Source organism: Rhinoderma darwinii (genome assembly GCF_050947455.1).
Source record: "Rhinoderma darwinii isolate aRhiDar2 chromosome 5 unlocalized genomic scaffold, aRhiDar2.hap1 SUPER_5_unloc_7, whole genome shotgun sequence".
NCBI lineage: Eukaryota > Metazoa > Chordata > Amphibia > Anura > Rhinodermatidae > Rhinoderma > Rhinoderma darwinii.
This window is the reverse complement of record NW_027461820.1, coordinates 123,480-142,709: the sequence shown is the minus strand read 5'-3', so window position 1 is coordinate 142,709 and position 19,230 is coordinate 123,480. Positions and strand designations below refer to the sequence as shown.

Sequence of the window (19,230 nt, the reverse complement as noted above, 5' to 3'; positions counted from 1 at the left end):
GCAACACTGCAACAGCCGGCCGCCAGGCTGTCTTTTTTTTGCACAGCTAGTTGCCTCCAGGAGGCCACAAGAGGGAGACAAGGGACTGCAAAATGGAAAATAGGCATCCACCAACTTTACAGACAACTTCTCCTTGCTCCTACAACCTCCATCCTTGCACAGTTTGTTATTCTTCTAGGTAACATAGTAACAAATCCAAATTGCTGCTCTCTTTGTAGGCAAGCAAGGCTTTGTTGCAACTGCAATTCTTACTTCTTCTTGAAATGTAGGGACGACAGTACATTCCATCACATCCATCTAGTGTACACAGGTAGGTCCATTGTGGCGGGCAGGCGAGCGGGCGGGCTGCTTTATTGGCTGTTTGCTGTTCCCCTACTCCACTCCACTATTTGACTGTTGTGCTGCATCAATCAATCAATCAATCAATCAATCAATCAATCAATCAATCAATCAGTGGCTGGCTCAGGGGCAGCTCTTTAACTTACCTAAAAGGGAGGGCGGAGAGAAGACAAGGAAGGTGAATGAGGTGTTCCAATGTGAAATGCCGGAAACACAGAAACACAGACGACACACAACAAGAGGTGGCAATCTATTCATTAATTGCATTTAATCAATGAGCTCATTATCACTCATGCATTGTCCAACAGGTGTTGAAATAATGGGATTAAAAGGGGAGATCCCTTCAGAAAGACAGAAACAATAGCAAAGACAAAAAACACTTTTGGAATCTGCTTTTAGTCAACACATAAGGAAAGGGTGCACCGGTCCTGGAAATACTGCAATACCAGGTCAATGCGTGGAGTGGACAGAGCAAGCTCTATTTCCATCTCCCTGTTCTAAAAATCCATTTAATATATGGTCCCCAGATAGGGGACGTATCAGATATTAAACTGATAAGAACAGATACTACACTTGATCTTAGCCAAAAGGCCGAGAAGCGATAACCCGAACGGGCCGCGCGTTGCCCGAGCCTGCCCGATACCGCTGTTCAGCCCTTGCAGCGATTCAGCCTACTTCTAGGCAATTCCATGGGGCCCTGCAGGCTCACACACTCACAGCTACACGGGAGGTGAATAAAGGCCGGAGAGGAAGCCAGACAGGATTTGCTTCTTTTGCTTGCACCACAATGCAGTGCTGAAAGAGGAGGAATCTACATAAAAACGCCTTCCTGGCAACGCCCAAATGCCCTGCTGCCATGCAGATAAACACTGGCAGCGGCAGCAAGTGCATGCCCACAGCCACCCCTTGTTCCTTCACACCTTGTATCAGCTGTAATCCAGTCCAGTCCAGTGCTGCCTGCTGAGCAGCACTGACCAACACTGCCTGGGCCCAGGCTTTTATCTCTGAGGCCCCATTATGATGTCAGAAAGCTGGCTCTGGAATCCTGAGGGCTCCACTATGACACGTGCAAAGTTCCGTCTGAACTTTATATAAGACGGTGAGGCTCAGTCAGTCACTCAGTGTTGCCTGAGAGGGCAACACTGCAACAGCCGGCCGCCAGGCTGTCTTTTTTTTGCACAGCTAGTTGCCTCCAGGAGGCCACAAGAGGGAGACAAGGGACTGCAAAATGGAAAATAGGCATCCACCAACTTTACAGACAACTTCTCCTTGCTCCTACAACCTCCATCCTTGCACAGTTTGTTATTCTTCTAGGTAACATAGTAACAAATCCAAATTGCTGCTCTCTTTGTAGGCAAGCAAGGCTTTGTTGCAACTGCAATTCTTACTTCTTCTTGAAATGTAGGGACGACAGTACATTCCATCACATCCATCTAGTGTACACAGGTAGGTCCATTGTGGCGGGCAGGCGAGCGGGCGGGCTGCTTTATTGGCTGTTTGCTGTTCCCCTACTCCACTCCACTATTTGACTGTTGTGCTGCATCAATCAATCAATCAATCAATCAATCAATCAATCAATCAATCAATCAATCAATCAATCAATCAGTGGCTGGCTCAGGGGCAGCTCTTTAACTTACCTAAAAGGGAGGGCGGAGAGAAGACAAGGAAGGTGAATGAGGTGTTCCAATGTGAAATGCCGGAAACACAGAAACACAGACGACACACAACAAGAGGTGGCAATCTATTCATTAATTGCATTTAATCAATGAGCTCATTATCACTCATGCATTGTCCAACAGGTGTTGAAATAATGGGATTAAAAGGGGAGATCCCTTCAGAAAGACAGAAACAATAGCAAAGACAAAAAACACTTTTGGAATCTGCTTTTAGTCAACACATAAGGAAAGGGTGCACCGGTCCTGGAAATACTGCAATACCAGGTCAATGCGTGGAGTGGACAGAGCAAGCTCTATTTCCATCTCCCTGTTCTAAAAATCCATTTAATATATGGTCCCCAGATAGGGGACGTATCAGATATTAAACTGATAAGAACAGATACTACACTTGATCTTAGCCAAAAGGCCGAGAAGCGATAACCCGAACGGGCCGCGCGTTGCCCGAGCCTGCCCGATACTGCTGTTCAGCCCTTGCAGCGATTCAGCCTACTTCTAGGCAATTCCATGGGGCCCTGCAGGCTCACACACTCACAGCTACACGGGAGGTGAATAAAGGCCGGAGAGGAAGCCAGACAGGATTTGCTTCTTTTGCTTGCACCACAATGCAGTGCTGAAAGAGGAGGAATCTACATAAAAACGCCTTCCTGGCAACGCCCAAATGCCCTGCTGCCATGCAGATAAACACTGGCAGCGGCAGCAAGTGCATGCCCACAGCCACCCCTTGTTCCTTCACACCTTGTATCAGCTGTAATCCAGTCCAGTCCAGTGCTGCCTGCTGAGCAGCACTGACCAACACTGCCTGGGCCCAGGCTTTTATCTCTGAGGCCCCATTATGATGTCAGAAAGCTGGCTCTGGAATCCTGAGGGCTCCACTATGACACGTGCAAAGTTCCGTCTGAACTTTATATAAGACGGTGAGGCTCAGTCAGTCACTCAGTGTTGCCTGAGAGGGCAACACTGCAACAGCCGGCCGCCAGGCTGTCTTTTTTTTGCACAGCTAGTTGCCTCCAGGAGGCCACAAGAGGGAGACAAGGGACTGCAAAATGGAAAATAGGCATCCACCAACTTTACAGACAACTTCTCCTTGCTCCTACAACCTCCATCCTTGCACAGTTTGTTATTCTTCTAGGTAACATAGTAACAAATCCAAATTGCTGCTCTCTTTGTAGGCAAGCAAGGCTTTGTTGCAACTGCAATTCTTACTTCTTCTTGAAATGTAGGGACGACAGTACATTCCATCACATCCATCTAGTGTACACAGGTAGGTCCATTGTGGCGGGCAGGCGAGCGGGCGGGCTGCTTTATTGGCTGTTTGCTGTTCCCCTACTCCACTCCACTATTTGACTGTTGTGCTGCATCAATCAATCAATCAATCAATCAATCAATCAATCAATCAATCAATCAATCAATCAATCAGTGGCTGGCTCAGGTGCAGCTCTTTAACTTACCTAAAAGGGAGGGCGGAGAGAAGACAAGGAAGGTGAATGAGGTGTTCCAATGTGAAATGCCGGAAACACAGAAACACAGACGACACACAACAAGAGGTGGCAATCTATTCATTAATTGCATTTAATCAATGAGCTCATTATCACTCATGCATTGTCCAACAGGTGTTGAAATAATGGGATTAAAAGGGGAGATCCCTTCAGAAAGACAGAAACAATAGCAAAGACAAAAAACACTTTTGGAATCTGCTTTTAGTCAACACATAAGGAAAGGGTGCACCGGTCCTGGAAATACTGCAATACCAGGTCAATGCGTGGAGTGGACAGAGCAAGCTCTATTTCCATCTCCCTGTTCTAAAAATCCATTTAATATATGGTCCCCAGATAGGGGACGTATCAGATATTAAACTGATAAGAACAGATACTACACTTGATCTTAGCCAAAAGGCCGAGAAGCGATAACCCGAACGGGCCGCGCGTTGCCCGAGCCTGCCCGATACTGCTGTTCAGCCCTTGCAGCGATTCAGCCTACTTCTAGGCAATTCCATGGGGCCCTGCAGGCTCACACACTCACAGCTACACGGGAGGTGAATAAAGGCCGGAGAGGAAGCCAGACAGGATTTGCTTCTTTTGCTTGCACCACAATGCAGTGCTGAAAGAGGAGGAATCTACATAAAAACGCCTTCCTGGCAACGCCCAAATGCCCTGCTGCCATGCAGATAAACACTGGCAGCGGCAGCAAGTGCATGCCCACAGCCACCCCTTGTTCCTTCACACCTTGTATCAGCTGTAATCCAGTCCAGTCCAGTGCTGCCTGCTGAGCAGCACTGACCAACACTGCCTGGGCCCAGGCTTTTATCTCTGAGGCCCCATTATGATGTCAGAAAGCTGGCTCTGGAATCCTGAGGGCTCCACTATGACACGTGCAAAGTTCCGTCTGAACTTTATATAAGACGGTGAGGCTCAGTCAGTCACTCAGTGTTGCCTGAGAGGGCAACACTGCAACAGCCGGCCGCCAGGCTGTCTTTTTTTTGCACAGCTAGTTGCCTCCAGGAGGCCACAAGAGGGAGACAAGGGACTGCAAAATGGAAAATAGGCATCCACCAACTTTACAGACAACTTCTCCTTGCTCCTACAACCTCCATCCTTGCACAGTTTGTTATTCTTCTAGGTAACATAGTAACAAATCCAAATTGCTGCTCTCTTTGTAGGCAAGCAAGGCTTTGTTGCAACTGCAATTCTTACTTCTTCTTGAAATGTAGGGACGACAGTACATTCCATCACATCCATCTAGTGTACACAGGTAGGTCCATTGTGGCGGGCAGGCGAGCGGGCGGGCTGCTTTATTGGCTGTTTGCTGTTCCCCTACTCCACTCCACTATTTGACTGTTGTGCTGCATCAATCAATCAATCAATCAATCAATCAATCAATCAATCAATCAGTGGCTGGCTCAGGTGCAGCTCTTTAACTTACCTAAAAGGGAGGGCGGAGAGAAGACAAGGAAGGTGAATGAGGTGTTCCAATGTGAAATGCCGGAAACACAGAAACACAGACGACACACAACAAGAGGTGGCAATCTATTCATTAATTGCATTTAATCAATGAGCTCATTATCACTCATGCATTGTCCAACAGGTGTTGAAATAATGGGATTAAAAGGGGAGATCCCTTCAGAAAGACAGAAACAATAGCAAAGACAAAAAACACTTTTGGAATCTGCTTTTAGTCAACACATAAGGAAAGGGTGCACCGGTCCTGGAAATACTGCAATACCAGGTCAATGCGTGGAGTGGACAGAGCAAGCTCTATTTCCATCTCCCTGTTCTAAAAATCCATTTAATATATGGTCCCCAGATAGGGGACGTATCAGATATTAAACTGATAAGAACAGATACTACACTTGATCTTAGCCAAAAGGCCGAGAAGCGATAACCCGAACGGGCCGCGCGTTGCCCGAGCCTGCCCGATACTGCTGTTCAGCCCTTGCAGCGATTCAGCCTACTTCTAGGCAATTCCATGGGGCCCTGCAGGCTCACACACTCACAGCTACACGGGAGGTGAATAAAGGCCGGAGAGGAAGCCAGACAGGATTTGCTTCTTTTGCTTGCACCACAATGCAGTGCTGAAAGAGGAGGAATCTACATAAAAACGCCTTCCTGGCAACGCCCAAATGCCCTGCTGCCATGCAGATAAACACTGGCAGCGGCAGCAAGTGCATGCCCACAGCCACCCCTTGTTCCTTCACACCTTGTATCAGCTGTAATCCAGTCCAGTCCAGTGCTGCCTGCTGAGCAGCACTGACCAACACTGCCTGGGCCCAGGCTTTTATCTCTGAGGCCCCATTATGATGTCAGAAAGCTGGCTCTGGAATCCTGAGGGCTCCACTATGACACGTGCAAAGTTCCGTCTGAACTTTATATAAGACGGTGAGGCTCAGTCAGTCACTCAGTGTTGCCTGAGAGGGCAACACTGCAACAGCCGGCCGCCAGGCTGTCTTTTTTTTGCACAGCTAGTTGCCTCCAGGAGGCCACAAGAGGGAGACAAGGGACTGCAAAATGGAAAATAGGCATCCACCAACTTTACAGACAACTTCTCCTTGCTCCTACAACCTCCATCCTTGCACAGTTTGTTATTCTTCTAGGTAACATAGTAACAAATCCAAATTGCTGCTCTCTTTGTAGGCAAGCAAGGCTTTGTTGCAACTGCAATTCTTACTTCTTCTTGAAATGTAGGGACGACAGTACATTCCATCACATCCATCTAGTGTACACAGGTAGGTCCATTGTGGCGGGCAGGCGAGCGGGCGGGCTGCTTTATTGGCTGTTTGCTGTTCCCCTACTCCACTCCACTATTTGACTGTTGTGCTGCATCAATCAATCAATCAATCAATCAATCAATCAATCAATCAATCAATCAATCAGTGGCTGGCTCAGGTGCAGCTCTTTAACTTACCTAAAAGGGAGGGCGGAGAGAAGACAAGGAAGGTGAATGAGGTGTTCCAATGTGAAATGCCGGAAACACAGAAACACAGACGACACACAACAAGAGGTGGCAATCTATTCATTAATTGCATTTAATCAATGAGCTCATTATCACTCATGCATTGTCCAACAGGTGTTGAAATAATGGGATTAAAAGGGGAGATCCCTTCAGAAAGACAGAAACAATAGCAAAGACAAAAAACACTTTTGGAATCTGCTTTTAGTCAACACATAAGGAAAGGGTGCACCGGTCCTGGAAATACTGCAATACCAGGTCAATGCGTGGAGTGGACAGAGCAAGCTCTATTTCCATCTCCCTGTTCTAAAAATCCATTTAATATATGGTCCCCAGATAGGGGACGTATCAGATATTAAACTGATAAGAACAGATACTACACTTGATCTTAGCCAAAAGGCCGAGAAGCGATAACCCGAACGGGCCGCGCGTTGCCCGAGCCTGCCCGATACTGCTGTTCAGCCCTTGCAGCGATTCAGCCTACTTCTAGGCAATTCCATGGGGCCCTGCAGGCTCACACACTCACAGCTACACGGGAGGTGAATAAAGGCCGGAGAGGAAGCCAGACAGGATTTGCTTCTTTTGCTTGCACCACAATGCAGTGCTGAAAGAGGAGGAATCAACATAAAAACGCCTTCCTGGCAACGCCCAAATGCCCTGCTGCCATGCAGATAAACACTGGCAGCGGCAGCAAGTGCATGCCCACAGCCACCCCTTGTTCCTTCACACCTTGTATCAGCTGTAATCCAGTCCAGTCCAGTGCTGCCTGCTGAGCAGCACTGACCAACACTGCCTGGGCCCAGGCTTTTATCTCTGAGGCCCCATTATGATGTCAGAAAGCTGGCTCTGGAATCCTGAGGGCTCCACTATGACACGTGCAAAGTTCCGTCTGAACTTTATATAAGACGGTGAGGCTCAGTCAGTCACTCAGTGTTGCCTGAGAGGGCAACACTGCAACAGCCGGCCGCCAGGCTGTCTTTTTTTTGCACAGCTAGTTGCCTCCAGGAGGCCACAAGAGGGAGACAAGGGACTGCAAAATGGAAAATAGGCATCCACCAACTTTACAGACAACTTCTCCTTGCTCCTACAACCTCCATCCTTGCACAGTTTGTTATTCTTCTAGGTAACATAGTAACAAATCCAAATTGCTGCTCTCTTTGTAGGCAAGCAAGGCTTTGTTGCAACTGCAATTCTTACTTCTTCTTGAAATGTAGGGACGACAGTACATTCCATCACATCCATCTAGTGTACACAGGTAGGTCCATTGTGGCGGGCAGGCGAGCGGGCGGGCTGCTTTATTGGCTGTTTGCTGTTCCCCTACTCCACTCCACTATTTGACTGTTGTGCTGCATCAATCAATCAATCAATCAATCAATCAATCAATCAATCAATCAGTGGCTGGCTCAGGTGCAGCTCTTTAACTTACCTAAAAGGGAGGGCGGAGAGAAGACAAGGAAGGTGAATGAGGTGTTCCAATGTGAAATGCCGGAAACACAGAAACACAGACGACACACAACAAGAGGTGGCAATCTATTCATTAATTGCATTTAATCAATGAGCTCATTATCACTCATGCATTGTCCAACAGGTGTTGAAATAATGGGATTAAAAGGGGAGATCCCTTCAGAAAGACAGAAACAATAGCAAAGACAAAAAACACTTTTGGAATCTGCTTTTAGTCAACACATAAGGAAAGGGTGCACCGGTCCTGGAAATACTGCAATACCAGGTCAATGCGTGGAGTGGACAGAGCAAGCTCTATTTCCATCTCCCTGTTCTAAAAATCCATTTAATATATGGTCCCCAGATAGGGGACGTATCAGATATTAAACTGATAAGAACAGATACTACACTTGATCTTAGCCAAAAGGCCGAGAAGCGATAACCCGAACGGGCCGCGCGTTGCCCGAGCCTGCCCGATACTGCTGTTCAGCCCTTGCAGCGATTCAGCCTACTTCTAGGCAATTCCATGGGGCCCTGCAGGCTCACACACTCACAGCTACACGGGAGGTGAATAAAGGCCGGAGAGGAAGCCAGACAGGATTTGCTTCTTTTGCTTGCACCACAATGCAGTGCTGAAAGAGGAGGAATCTACATAAAAACGCCTTCCTGGCAACGCCCAAATGCCCTGCTGCCATGCAGATAAACACTGGCAGCGGCAGCAAGTGCATGCCCACAGCCACCCCTTGTTCCTTCACACCTTGTATCAGCTGTAATCCAGTCCAGTCCAGTGCTGCCTGCTGAGCAGCACTGACCAACACTGCCTGGGCCCAGGCTTTTATCTCTGAGGCCCCATTATGATGTCAGAAAGCTGGCTCTGGAATCCTGAGGGCTCCACTATGACACGTGCAAAGTTCCGTCTGAACTTTATATAAGACGGTGAGGCTCAGTCAGTCACTCAGTGTTGCCTGAGAGGGCAACACTGCAACAGCCGGCCGCCAGGCTGTCTTTTTTTTGCACAGCTAGTTGCCTCCAGGAGGCCACAAGAGGGAGACAAGGGACTGCAAAATGGAAAATAGGCATCCACCAACTTTACAGACAACTTCTCCTTGCTCCTACAACCTCCATCCTTGCACAGTTTGTTATTCTTCTAGGTAACATAGTAACAAATCCAAATTGCTGCTCTCTTTGTAGGCAAGCAAGGCTTTGTTGCAACTGCAATTCTTACTTCTTCTTGAAATGTAGGGACGACAGTACATTCCATCACATCCATCTAGTGTACACAGGTAGGTCCATTGTGGCGGGCAGGCGAGCGGGCGGGCTGCTTTATTGGCTGGTTGCTGTTCCCCTACTCCACTCCACTATTTGACTGTTGTGCTGCATCAATCAATCAATCAATCAATCAATCAATCAATCAATCAATCAATCAATCAATCAATCAATCAATCAATCCATCAATCAATCAATCAGTGGCTGGCTCAGGTGCAGCTCTTTAACTTACCTAAAAGGGAGGGCGGAGAGAAGACAAGGAAGGTGAATGAGGTGTTCCAATGTGAAATGCCGGAAACACAGAAACACAGACGACACACAACAAGAGGTGGCAATCTATTCATTAATTGCATTTAATCAATGAGCTCATTATCACTCATGCATTGTCCAACAGGTGTTGAAGTAATGGGATTAAAAGGGGAGATCCCTTCAGAAAGACAGAAACAATAGCAAAGACAAAAAACACTTTTGGAATCTGCTTTTAGTCAACACATAAGGAAAGGGTGCACCGGTCCTGGAAATACTGCAATACCAGGTCAATGCGTGGAGTGGACAGAGCAAGCTCTATTTCCATCTCCCTGTTCTAAAAATCCATTTAATATATGGTCCCCAGATAGGGGACGTATCAGATATTAAACTGATAAGAACAGATACTACACTTGATCTTAGCCAAAAGGCCGAGAAGCGATAACCCGAACGGGCCGCGCGTTGCCCGAGCCTGCCCGATACTGCTGTTCAGCCCTTGCAGCGATTCAGCCTACTTCTAGGCAATTCCATGGGGCCCTGCAGGCTCACACACTCACAGCTACACGGGAGGTGAATAAAGGCCGGAGAGGAAGCCAGACAGGATTTGCTTCTTTTGCTTGCACCACAATGCAGTGCTGAAAGAGGAGGAATCTACATAAAAACGCCTTCCTGGCAACGCCCAAATGCCCTGCTGCCATGCAGATAAACACTGGCAGCGGCAGCAAGTGCATGCCCACAGCCACCCCTTGTTCCTTCACACCTTGTATCAGCTGTAATCCAGTCCAGTCCAGTGCTGCCTGCTGAGCAGCACTGACCAACACTGCCTGGGCCCAGGCTTTTATCTCTGAGGCCCCATTATGATGTCAGAAAGCTGGCTCTGGAATCCTGAGGGCTCCACTATGACACGTGCAAAGTTCCGTCTGAACTTTATATAAGACGGTGAGGCTCAGTCAGTCACTCAGTGTTGCCTGAGAGGGCAACACTGCAACAGCCGGCCGCCAGGCTGTCTTTTTTTTGCACAGCTAGTTGCCTCCAGGAGGCCACAAGAGGGAGACAAGGGACTGCAAAATGGAAAATAGGCATCCACCAACTTTACAGACAACTTCTCCTTGCTCCTACAACCTCCATCCTTGCACAGTTTGTTATTCTTCTAGGTAACATAGTAACAAATCCAAATTGCTGCTCTCTTTGTAGGCAAGCAAGGCTTTGTTGCAACTGCAATTCTTACTTCTTCTTGAAATGTAGGGACGACAGTACATTCCATCACATCCATCTAGTGTACACAGGTAGGTCCATTGTGGCGGGCAGGCGAGCGGGCGGGCTGCTTTATTGGCTGTTTGCTGTTCCCCTACTCCACTCCACTATTTGACTGTTGTGCTGCATCAATCAATCAATCAATCAATCAATCAATCAATCAATCAATCAATCAATCAATCAATCAATCAATCAATCAATCAGTGGCTGGCTCAGGTGCAGCTCTTTAACTTACCTAAAAGGGAGGGCGGAGAGAAGACAAGGAAGGTGAATGAGGTGTTCCAATGTGAAATGCCGGAAACACAGAAACACAGACGACACACAACAAGAGGTGGCAATCTATTCATTAATTGCATTTAATCAATGAGCTCATTATCACTCATGCATTGTCCAACAGGTGTTGAAATAATGGGATTAAAAGGGGAGATCCCTTCAGAAAGACAGAAACAATAGCAAAGACAAAAAACACTTTTGGAATCTGCTTTTAGTCAACACATAAGGAAAGGGTGCACCGGTCCTGGAAATACTGCAATACCAGGTCAATGCGTGGAGTGGACAGAGCAAGCTCTATTTCCATCTCCCTGTTCTAAAAATCCATTTAATATATGGTCCCCAGATAGGGGACGTATCAGATATTAAACTGATAAGAACAGATACTACACTTGATCTTAGCCAAAAGGCCGAGAAGCGATAACCCGAACGGGCCGCGCGTTGCCCGAGCCTGCCCGATACTGCTGTTCAGCCCTTGCAGCGATTCAGCCTACTTCTAGGCAATTCCATGGGGCCCTGCAGGCTCACACACTCACAGCTACACAGGAGGTGAATAAAGGCCGGAGAGGAAGCCAGACAGGATTTGCTTCTTTTGCTTGCACCACAATGCAGTGCTGAAAGAGGAGGAATCTACATAAAAACGCCTTCCTGGCAACGCCCAAATGCCCTGCTGCCATGCAGATAAACACTGGCAGCGGCAGCAAGTGCATGCCCACAGCCACCCCTTGTTCCTTCACACCTTGTATCAGCTGTAATCCAGTCCAGTCCAGTGCTGCCTGCTGAGCAGCACTGACCAACACTGCCTGGGCCCAGGCTTTTATCTCTGAGGCCCCATTATGATGTCAGAAAGCTGGCTCTGGAATCCTGAGGGCTCCACTATGACACGTGCAAAGTTCCGTCTGAACTTTATATAAGACGGTGAGGCTCAGTCAGTCACTCAGTGTTGCCTGAGAGGGCAACACTGCAACAGCCGGCCGCCAGGCTGTCTTTTTTTTGCACAGCTAGTTGCCTCCAGGAGGCCACAAGAGGGAGACAAGGGACTGCAAAATGGAAAATAGGCATCCACCAACTTTACAGACAACTTCTCCTTGCTCCTACAACCTCCATCCTTGCACAGTTTGTTATTCTTCTAGGTAACATAGTAACAAATCCAAATTGCTGCTCTCTTTGTAGGCAAGCAAGGCTTTGTTGCAACTGCAATTCTTACTTCTTCTTGAAATGTAGGGACGACAGTACATTCCATCACATCCATCTAGTGTACACAGGTAGGTCCATTGTGGCGGGCAGGCGAGCGGGCGGGCTGCTTTATTGGCTGTTTGCTGTTCCCCTACTCCACTCCACTATTTGACTGTTGTGCTGCATCAATCAATCAATCAATCAATCAATCAATCAATCAATCAATCAGTGGCTGGCTCAGGTGCAGCTCTTTAACTTACCTAAAAGGGGAGGGCGGAGAGAAGACAAGGAAGGTGAATGAGGTGTTCCAATGTGAAATGCCGGAAACACAGAAACACAGACGACACACAACAAGAGGTGGCAATCTATTCATTAATTGCATTTAATCAATGAGCTCATTATCACTCATGCATTGTCCAACAGGTGTTGAAATAATGGGATTAAAAGGGGAGATCCCTTCAGAAAGACAGAAACAATAGCAAAGACAAAAAACACTTTTGGAATCTGCTTTTAGTCAACACATAAGGAAAGGGTGCACCGGTCCTGGAAATACTGCAATACCAGGTCAATGCGTGGAGTGGACAGAGCAAGCTCTATTTCCATCTCCCTGTTCTAAAAATCCATTTAATATATGGTCCCCAGATAGGGGACGTATCAGATATTAAACTGATAAGAACAGATACTACACTTGATCTTAGCCAAAAGGCCGAGAAGCGATAACCCGAACGGGCCGCGCGTTGCCCGAGCCTGCCCGATACTGCTGTTCAGCCCTTGCAGCGATTCAGCCTACTTCTAGGCAATTCCATGGGGCCCTGCAGGCTCACACACTCACAGCTACACGGGAGGTGAATAAAGGCCGGAGAGGAAGCCAGACAGGATTTGCTTCTTTTGCTTGCACCACAATGCAGTGCTGAAAGAGGAGGAATCTACATAAAAACGCCTTCCTGGCAACGCCCAAATGCCCTGCTGCCATGCAGATAAACACTGGCAGCGGCAGCAAGTGCATGCCCACAGCCACCCCTTGTTCCTTCACACCTTGTATCAGCTGTAATCCAGTCCAGTCCAGTGCTGCCTGCTGAGCAGCACTGACCAACACTGCCTGGGCCCAGGCTTTTATCTCTGAGGCCCCATTATGATGTCAGAAAGCTGGCTCTGGAATCCTGAGGGCTCCACTATGACACGTGCAAAGTTCCGTCTGAACTTTATATAAGACGGTGAGGCTCAGTCAGTCACTCAGTGTTGCCTGAGAGGGCAACACTGCAACAGCCGGCCGCCAGGCTGTCTTTTTTTTGCACAGCTAGTTGCCTCCAGGAGGCCACAAGAGGGAGACAAGGGACTGCAAAATGGAAAATAGGCATCCACCAACTTTACAGACAACTTCTCCTTGCTCCTACAACCTCCATCCTTGCACAGTTTGTTATTCTTCTAGGTAACATAGTAACAAATCCAAATTGCTGCTCTCTTTGTAGGCAAGCAAGGCTTTGTTGCAACTGCAATTCTTACTTCTTCTTGAAATGTAGGGACGACAGTACATTCCATCACATCCATCTAGTGTACACAGGTAGGTCCATTGTGGCGGGCAGGCGAGCGGGCGGGCTGCTTTATTGGCTGTTTGCTGTTCCCCTACTCCACTCCACTATTTGACTGTTGTGCTGCAATCAATCAATCAATCAATCAATCAATCAATCAATCAATCAATCAATCAATCAATCAGTGGCTGGCTCAGGTGCAGCTCTTTAACTTACCTAAAAGGGAGGGCGGAGAGAAGACAAGGAAGGTGAATGAGGTGTTCCAATGTGAAATGCCGGAAACACAGAAACACAGACGACACACAACAAGAGGTGGCAATCTATTCATTAATTGCATTTAATCAATGAGCTCATTATCACTCATGCATTGTCCAACAGGTGTTGAAATAATGGGATTAAAAGGGGAGATCCCTTCAGAAAGACAGAAACAATAGCAAAGACAAAAAACACTTTTGGAATCTGCTTTTAGTCAACACATAAGGAAAGGGTGCACCGGTCCTGGAAATACTGCAATACCAGGTCAATGCGTGGAGTGGACAGAGCAAGCTCTATTTCCATCTCCCTGTTCTAAAAATCCATTTAATATATGGTCCCCAGATAGGGGACGTATCAGATATTAAACTGATAAGAACAGATACTACACTTGATCTTAGCCAAAAGGCCGAGAAGCGATAACCCGAACGGGCCGCGCGTTGCCCGAGCCTGCCCGATACTGCTGTTCAGCCCTTGCAGCGATTCAGCCTACTTCTAGGCAATTCCATGGGGCCCTGCAGGCTCACACACTCACAGCTACACGGGAGGTGAATAAAGGCCGGAGAGGAAGCCAGACAGGATTTGCTTCTTTTGCTTGCACCACAATGCAGTGCTGAAAGAGGAGGAATCTACATAAAAACGCCTTCCTGGCAACGCCCAAATGCCCTGCTGCCATGCAGATAAACACTGGCAGCGGCAGCAAGTGCATGCCCACAGCCACCCCTTGTTCCTTCACACCTTGTATCAGCTGTAATCCAGTCCAGTCCAGTGCTGCCTGCTGAGCAGCACTGACCAACACTGCCTGGGCCCAGGCTTTTATCTCTGAGGCCCCATTATGATGTCAGAAAGCTGGCTCTGGAATCCTGAGGGCTCCACTATGACACGTGCAAAGTTCCGTCTGAACTTTATATAAGACGGTGAGGCTCAGTCAGTCACTCAGTGTTGCCTGAGAGGGCAACACTGCAACAGCCGGCCGCCAGGCTGTCTTTTTTTTGCACAGCTAGTTGCCTCCAGGAGGCCACAAGAGGGAGACAAGGGACTGCAAAATGGAAAATAGGCATCCACCAACTTTACAGACAACTTCTCCTTGCTCCTACAACCTCCATCCTTGCACAGTTTGTTATTCTTCTAGGTAACATAGTAACAAATCCAAATTGCTGCTCTCTTTGTAGGCAAGCAAGGCTTTGTTGCAACTGCAATTCTTACTTCTTCTTGAAATGTAGGGACGACAGTACATTCCATCACATCCATCTAGTGTACACAGGTAGGTCCATTGTGGCGGGCAGGCGAGCGGGCGGGCTGCTTTATTGGCTGTTTGCTGTTCCCCTACTCCACTCCACTATTTGACTGTTGTGCTGCATCAATCAATCAATCAATCAATCAATCAATCAATCAATCAATCAATCAATCAGTGGCTGGCTCAGGTGCAGCTCTTTAACTTACCTAAAAGGGAGGGCGGAGAGAAGACAAGGAAGGTGAATGAGGTGTTCCAATGTGAAATGCCGGAAACACAGAAACACAGACGACACACAACAAGAGGTGGCAATCTATTCATTAATTGCATTTAATCAATGAGCTCATTATCACTCATGCATTGTCCAACAGGTGTTGAAATAATGGGATTAAAAGGGGAGATCCCTTCAGAAAGACAGAAACAATAGCAAAGACAAAAAACACTTTTGGAATCTGCTTTTAGTCAACACATAAGGAAAGGGTGCACCGGTCCTGGAAATACTGCAATACCAGGTCAATGCGTGGAGTGGACAGAGCAAGCTCTATTTCCATCTCCCTGTTCTAAAAATCCATTTAATATATGGTCCCCAGATAGGGGACGTATCAGATATTAAACTGATAAGAACAGATACTACACTTGATCTTAGCCAAAAGGCCGAGAAGCGATAACCCGAACGGGCCGCGCGTTGCCCGAGCCTGCCCGATACTGCTGTTCAGCCCTTGCAGCGATTCAGCCTACTTCTAGGCAATTCCATGGGGCCCTGCAGGCTCACACACTCACAGCTACAGGGAGGTGAATAAAGGCCGGAGAGGAAGCCAGACAGGATTTGCTTCTTTTGCTTGCACCACAATGCAGTGCTGAAAGAGGAGGAATCTACATAAAAACGCCTTCCTGGCAACGCCCAAATGCCCTGCTGCCATGCAGATAAACACTGGCAGCGGCAGCAAGTGCATGCCCACAGCCACCCCTTGTTCCTTCACACCTTGTATCAGCTGTAATCCAGTCCAGTCCAGTGCTGCCTGCTGAGCAGCACTGACCAACACTGCCTGGGCCCAGGCTTTTATCTCTGAGGCCCCATTATGATGTCAGAAAGCTGGCTCTGGAATCCTGAGGGCTCCACTATGACACGTGCAAAGTTCCGTCTGAACTTTATATAAGACGGTGAGGCTCAGTCAGTCACTCAGTGTTGCCTGAGAGGGCAACACTGCAACAGCCGGCCGCCAGGCTGTCTTTTTTTTGCACAGCTAGTTGCCTCCAGGAGGCCACAAGAGGGAGACAAGGGACTGCAAAATGGAAAATAGGCATCCACCAACTTTACAGACAACTTCTCCTTGCTCCTACAACCTCCATCCTTGCACAGTTTGTTATTCTTCTAGGTAACATAGTAACAAATCCAAATTGCTGCTCTCTTTGTAGGCAAGCAAGGCTTTGTTGCAACTGCAATTCTTACTTCTTCTTGAAATGTAGGGACGACAGTACATTCCATCACATCCATCTAGTGTACACAGGTAGGTCCATTGTGGCGGGCAGGCGAGCGGGCGGGCTGCTTTATTGGCTGTTTGCTGTTCCCCTACTCCACTCCACTATTTGACTGTTGTGCTGCATCAATCAATCAATCAATCAATCAATCAATCAATCAATCAATCAATCAATCAATCAGTGGCTGGCTCAGGTGCAGCTCTTTAACTTACCTAAAAGGGAGGGCGGAGAGAAGACAAGGAAGGTGAATGAGGTGTTCCAATGTGAAATGCCGGAAACACAGAAACACAGACGACACACAACAAGAGGTGGCAATCTATTCATTAATTGCATTTAATCAATGAGCTCATTATCACTCATGCATTGTCCAACAGGTGTTGAAATAATGGGATTAAAAGGGGAGATCCCTTCAGAAAGACAGAAACAATAGCAAAGACAAAAAACACTTTTGGAATCTGCTTTTAGTCAACACATAAGGAAAGGGTGCACCGGTCCTGGAAATACTGCAATACCAGGTCAATGCGTGGAGTGGACAGAGCAAGCTCTATTTCCATCTCCCTGTTCTAAAAATCCATTTAATATATGGTCCCCAGATAGGGGACGTATCAGATATTAAACTGATAAGAACAGATACTACACTTGATCTTAGCCAAAAGGCCGAGAAGCGATAACCCGAACGGGCCGCGCGTTGCCCGAGCCTGCCCGATACTGCTGTTCAGCCCTTGCAGCGATTCAGCCTACTTCTAGGCAATTCCATGGGGCCCTGCAGGCTCACACACTCACAGCTACACGGGAGGTGAATAAAGGCCGGAGAGGAAGCCAGACAGGATTTGCTTCTTTTGCTTGCACCACAATGCAGTGCTGAAAGAGGAGGAATCTACATAAAAACGCCTTCCTGGCAACGCCCAAATGCCCTGCTGCCATGCAGATAAACACTGGCAGCGGCAGCAAGTGCATGCCCACAGCCACCCCTTGTTCCTTCACACCTTGTATCAGCTGTAATCCAGTCCAGTCCAGTGCTGCCTGCTGAGCAGCACTGACCAACACTGCCTGGGCCCAGGCTTTTATCTCTGAGGCCCCATTATGATGTCAGAAAGCTGGCTCTGGAATCCTGAGGGCTCCACTATGACACGTGCAAAGTTCCGTCTGAACTTTATATAAGACGGTGAGGCTCAGTCAGTCACTCAGTGTTGCCTGAGAGGGCAACACTGCAACAGCCGGCCGCCAGGCTGTCTTTTTTTTGCACAGCTAGTTGCCTCCAGGAGGCCACAAGAGGGAGACAAGGGACTGCAAAATGGAAAATAGGCATCCACCAACTTTACAGACAACTTCTCCTTGCTCCTACAACCTCCATCCTTGCACAGTTTGTTATTCTTCTAGGTAACATAGTAACAAATCCAAATTGCTGCTCTCTTTGTAGGCAAGCAAGGCTTTGTTGCAACTGCAATTCTTACTTCTTCTTGAAATGTAGGGACGACAGTACATTCCATCACATCCATCTAGTGTACACAGGTAGGTCCATTGTGGCGGGCAGGCGAGCGGGCGGGCTGCTTTATTGGCTGTTTGCTGTTCCCCTACTCCACTCCACTATTTGACTGTTGTGCTGCATCAATCAATCAATCAATCAATCAATCAATCAATCAATCAATCAATCAATCAATCAGTGGCTGGCTCAGGTGCAGCTCTTTAACTTACCTAAAAGGGAGGGCGGAGAGAAGACAAGGAAGGTGAATGAGGTGTTCCAATGTGAAATGCCGGAAACACAGAAACACAGACGACACACAACAAGAGGTGGCAATCTATTCATTAATTGCATTTAATCAATGAGCTCATTATCACTCATGCATTGTCCAACAGGTGTTGAAATAATGGGATTAAAAGGGGAGATCCCTTCAGAAAGACAGAAACAATAGCAAAGACAAAAAACACTTTTGGAATCTGCTTTTAGTCAACACATAAGGAAAGGGTGCACCGGTCCTGGAAATACTGCAATACCAGGTCAATGCGTGGAGTGGACAGAGCAAGCTCTATTTCCATCTCCCTGTTCTAAAAATCCATTTAATATATGGTCCCCAGATAGGGGACGTATCAGATATTAAACTGATAAGAACAGATACTACACTTGATCTTAGCCAAAAGGCCGAGAAGCGATAACCCGAACGGGCCGCGCGTTGCCCGAGCCTGCCCGATACTGCTGTTCAGCCCTTGCAGCGATTCAGCCTACTTCTAGGCAATTCCATGGGGCCCTGCAGGCTCACACACTCACAGCTACACGGGAGGTGAATAAAGGCCGGAGAGGAAGCCAGACAGGATTTGCTTCTTTTGCTTGCACCACAATGCAGTGCTGAAAGAGGAGGAATCTACATAAAAACGCCTTCCTGGCAACGCCCAAATGCCCTGCTGCCATGCAGATAAACACTGGCAGCGGCAGCAAGTGCATGCCCACAGCCACCCCTTGTTCCTTCACACCTTGTATCAGCTGTAATCCAGTCCAGTCCAGTGCTGCCTGCTGAGCAGCACTGACCAACACTGCCTGGGCCCAGGCTTTTATCTCTGAGGCCCCATTATGATGTCAGAAAGCTGGCTCTGGAATCCTGAGGGCTCCACTATGACACGTGCAAAG

General features: G+C 47.7%; 13 non-coding genes across 13 annotated transcripts; all 13 read right to left on the bottom strand.

Moving 5' to 3' along the window:
- Positions 1-751: 751 nt before the first annotated feature.
- LOC142696660 (U2 spliceosomal RNA) lies at positions 752-942 on the bottom strand. Its single transcript, XR_012864529.1, has one exon. It is a non-coding gene; the product is annotated as a U2 spliceosomal RNA (small nuclear RNA).
- Positions 943-2,242: 1,300 nt separating this feature from the next.
- On the bottom strand, positions 2,243-2,433 carry LOC142696659 (U2 spliceosomal RNA). Its single transcript, XR_012864528.1, has one exon. It is a non-coding gene; the product is annotated as a U2 spliceosomal RNA (small nuclear RNA).
- Positions 2,434-3,729: 1,296 nt separating this feature from the next.
- Positions 3,730-3,920, bottom strand: LOC142696658 (U2 spliceosomal RNA). The gene has a single exon (XR_012864527.1). It is a non-coding gene; the product is annotated as a U2 spliceosomal RNA (small nuclear RNA).
- A 1,280-nt stretch (positions 3,921-5,200) lies between these two features.
- On the bottom strand, positions 5,201-5,391 carry LOC142696657 (U2 spliceosomal RNA). The gene has a single exon (XR_012864526.1). It is a non-coding gene; the product is annotated as a U2 spliceosomal RNA (small nuclear RNA).
- A 1,288-nt stretch (positions 5,392-6,679) lies between these two features.
- Positions 6,680-6,870, bottom strand: LOC142696656 (U2 spliceosomal RNA). Its single transcript, XR_012864525.1, has one exon. It is a non-coding gene; the product is annotated as a U2 spliceosomal RNA (small nuclear RNA).
- A 1,280-nt stretch (positions 6,871-8,150) lies between these two features.
- On the bottom strand, positions 8,151-8,341 carry LOC142696653 (U2 spliceosomal RNA). The gene has a single exon (XR_012864523.1). It is a non-coding gene; the product is annotated as a U2 spliceosomal RNA (small nuclear RNA).
- Positions 8,342-9,665: 1,324 nt separating this feature from the next.
- Positions 9,666-9,856, bottom strand: LOC142696652 (U2 spliceosomal RNA). Its single transcript, XR_012864522.1, has one exon. It is a non-coding gene; the product is annotated as a U2 spliceosomal RNA (small nuclear RNA).
- A 1,312-nt stretch (positions 9,857-11,168) lies between these two features.
- LOC142696651 (U2 spliceosomal RNA) lies at positions 11,169-11,359 on the bottom strand. Its single transcript, XR_012864521.1, has one exon. It is a non-coding gene; the product is annotated as a U2 spliceosomal RNA (small nuclear RNA).
- Positions 11,360-12,640: 1,281 nt separating this feature from the next.
- On the bottom strand, positions 12,641-12,831 carry LOC142696650 (U2 spliceosomal RNA). The gene has a single exon (XR_012864520.1). It is a non-coding gene; the product is annotated as a U2 spliceosomal RNA (small nuclear RNA).
- Positions 12,832-14,124: 1,293 nt separating this feature from the next.
- Positions 14,125-14,315, bottom strand: LOC142696649 (U2 spliceosomal RNA). Its single transcript, XR_012864519.1, has one exon. It is a non-coding gene; the product is annotated as a U2 spliceosomal RNA (small nuclear RNA).
- Positions 14,316-15,603: 1,288 nt separating this feature from the next.
- On the bottom strand, positions 15,604-15,794 carry LOC142696648 (U2 spliceosomal RNA). Its single transcript, XR_012864518.1, has one exon. It is a non-coding gene; the product is annotated as a U2 spliceosomal RNA (small nuclear RNA).
- A 1,291-nt stretch (positions 15,795-17,085) lies between these two features.
- LOC142696647 (U2 spliceosomal RNA) lies at positions 17,086-17,276 on the bottom strand. Its single transcript, XR_012864517.1, has one exon. It is a non-coding gene; the product is annotated as a U2 spliceosomal RNA (small nuclear RNA).
- A 1,292-nt stretch (positions 17,277-18,568) lies between these two features.
- LOC142696646 (U2 spliceosomal RNA) lies at positions 18,569-18,759 on the bottom strand. Its single transcript, XR_012864516.1, has one exon. It is a non-coding gene; the product is annotated as a U2 spliceosomal RNA (small nuclear RNA).
- Positions 18,760-19,230: the final 471 nt, after the last annotated feature.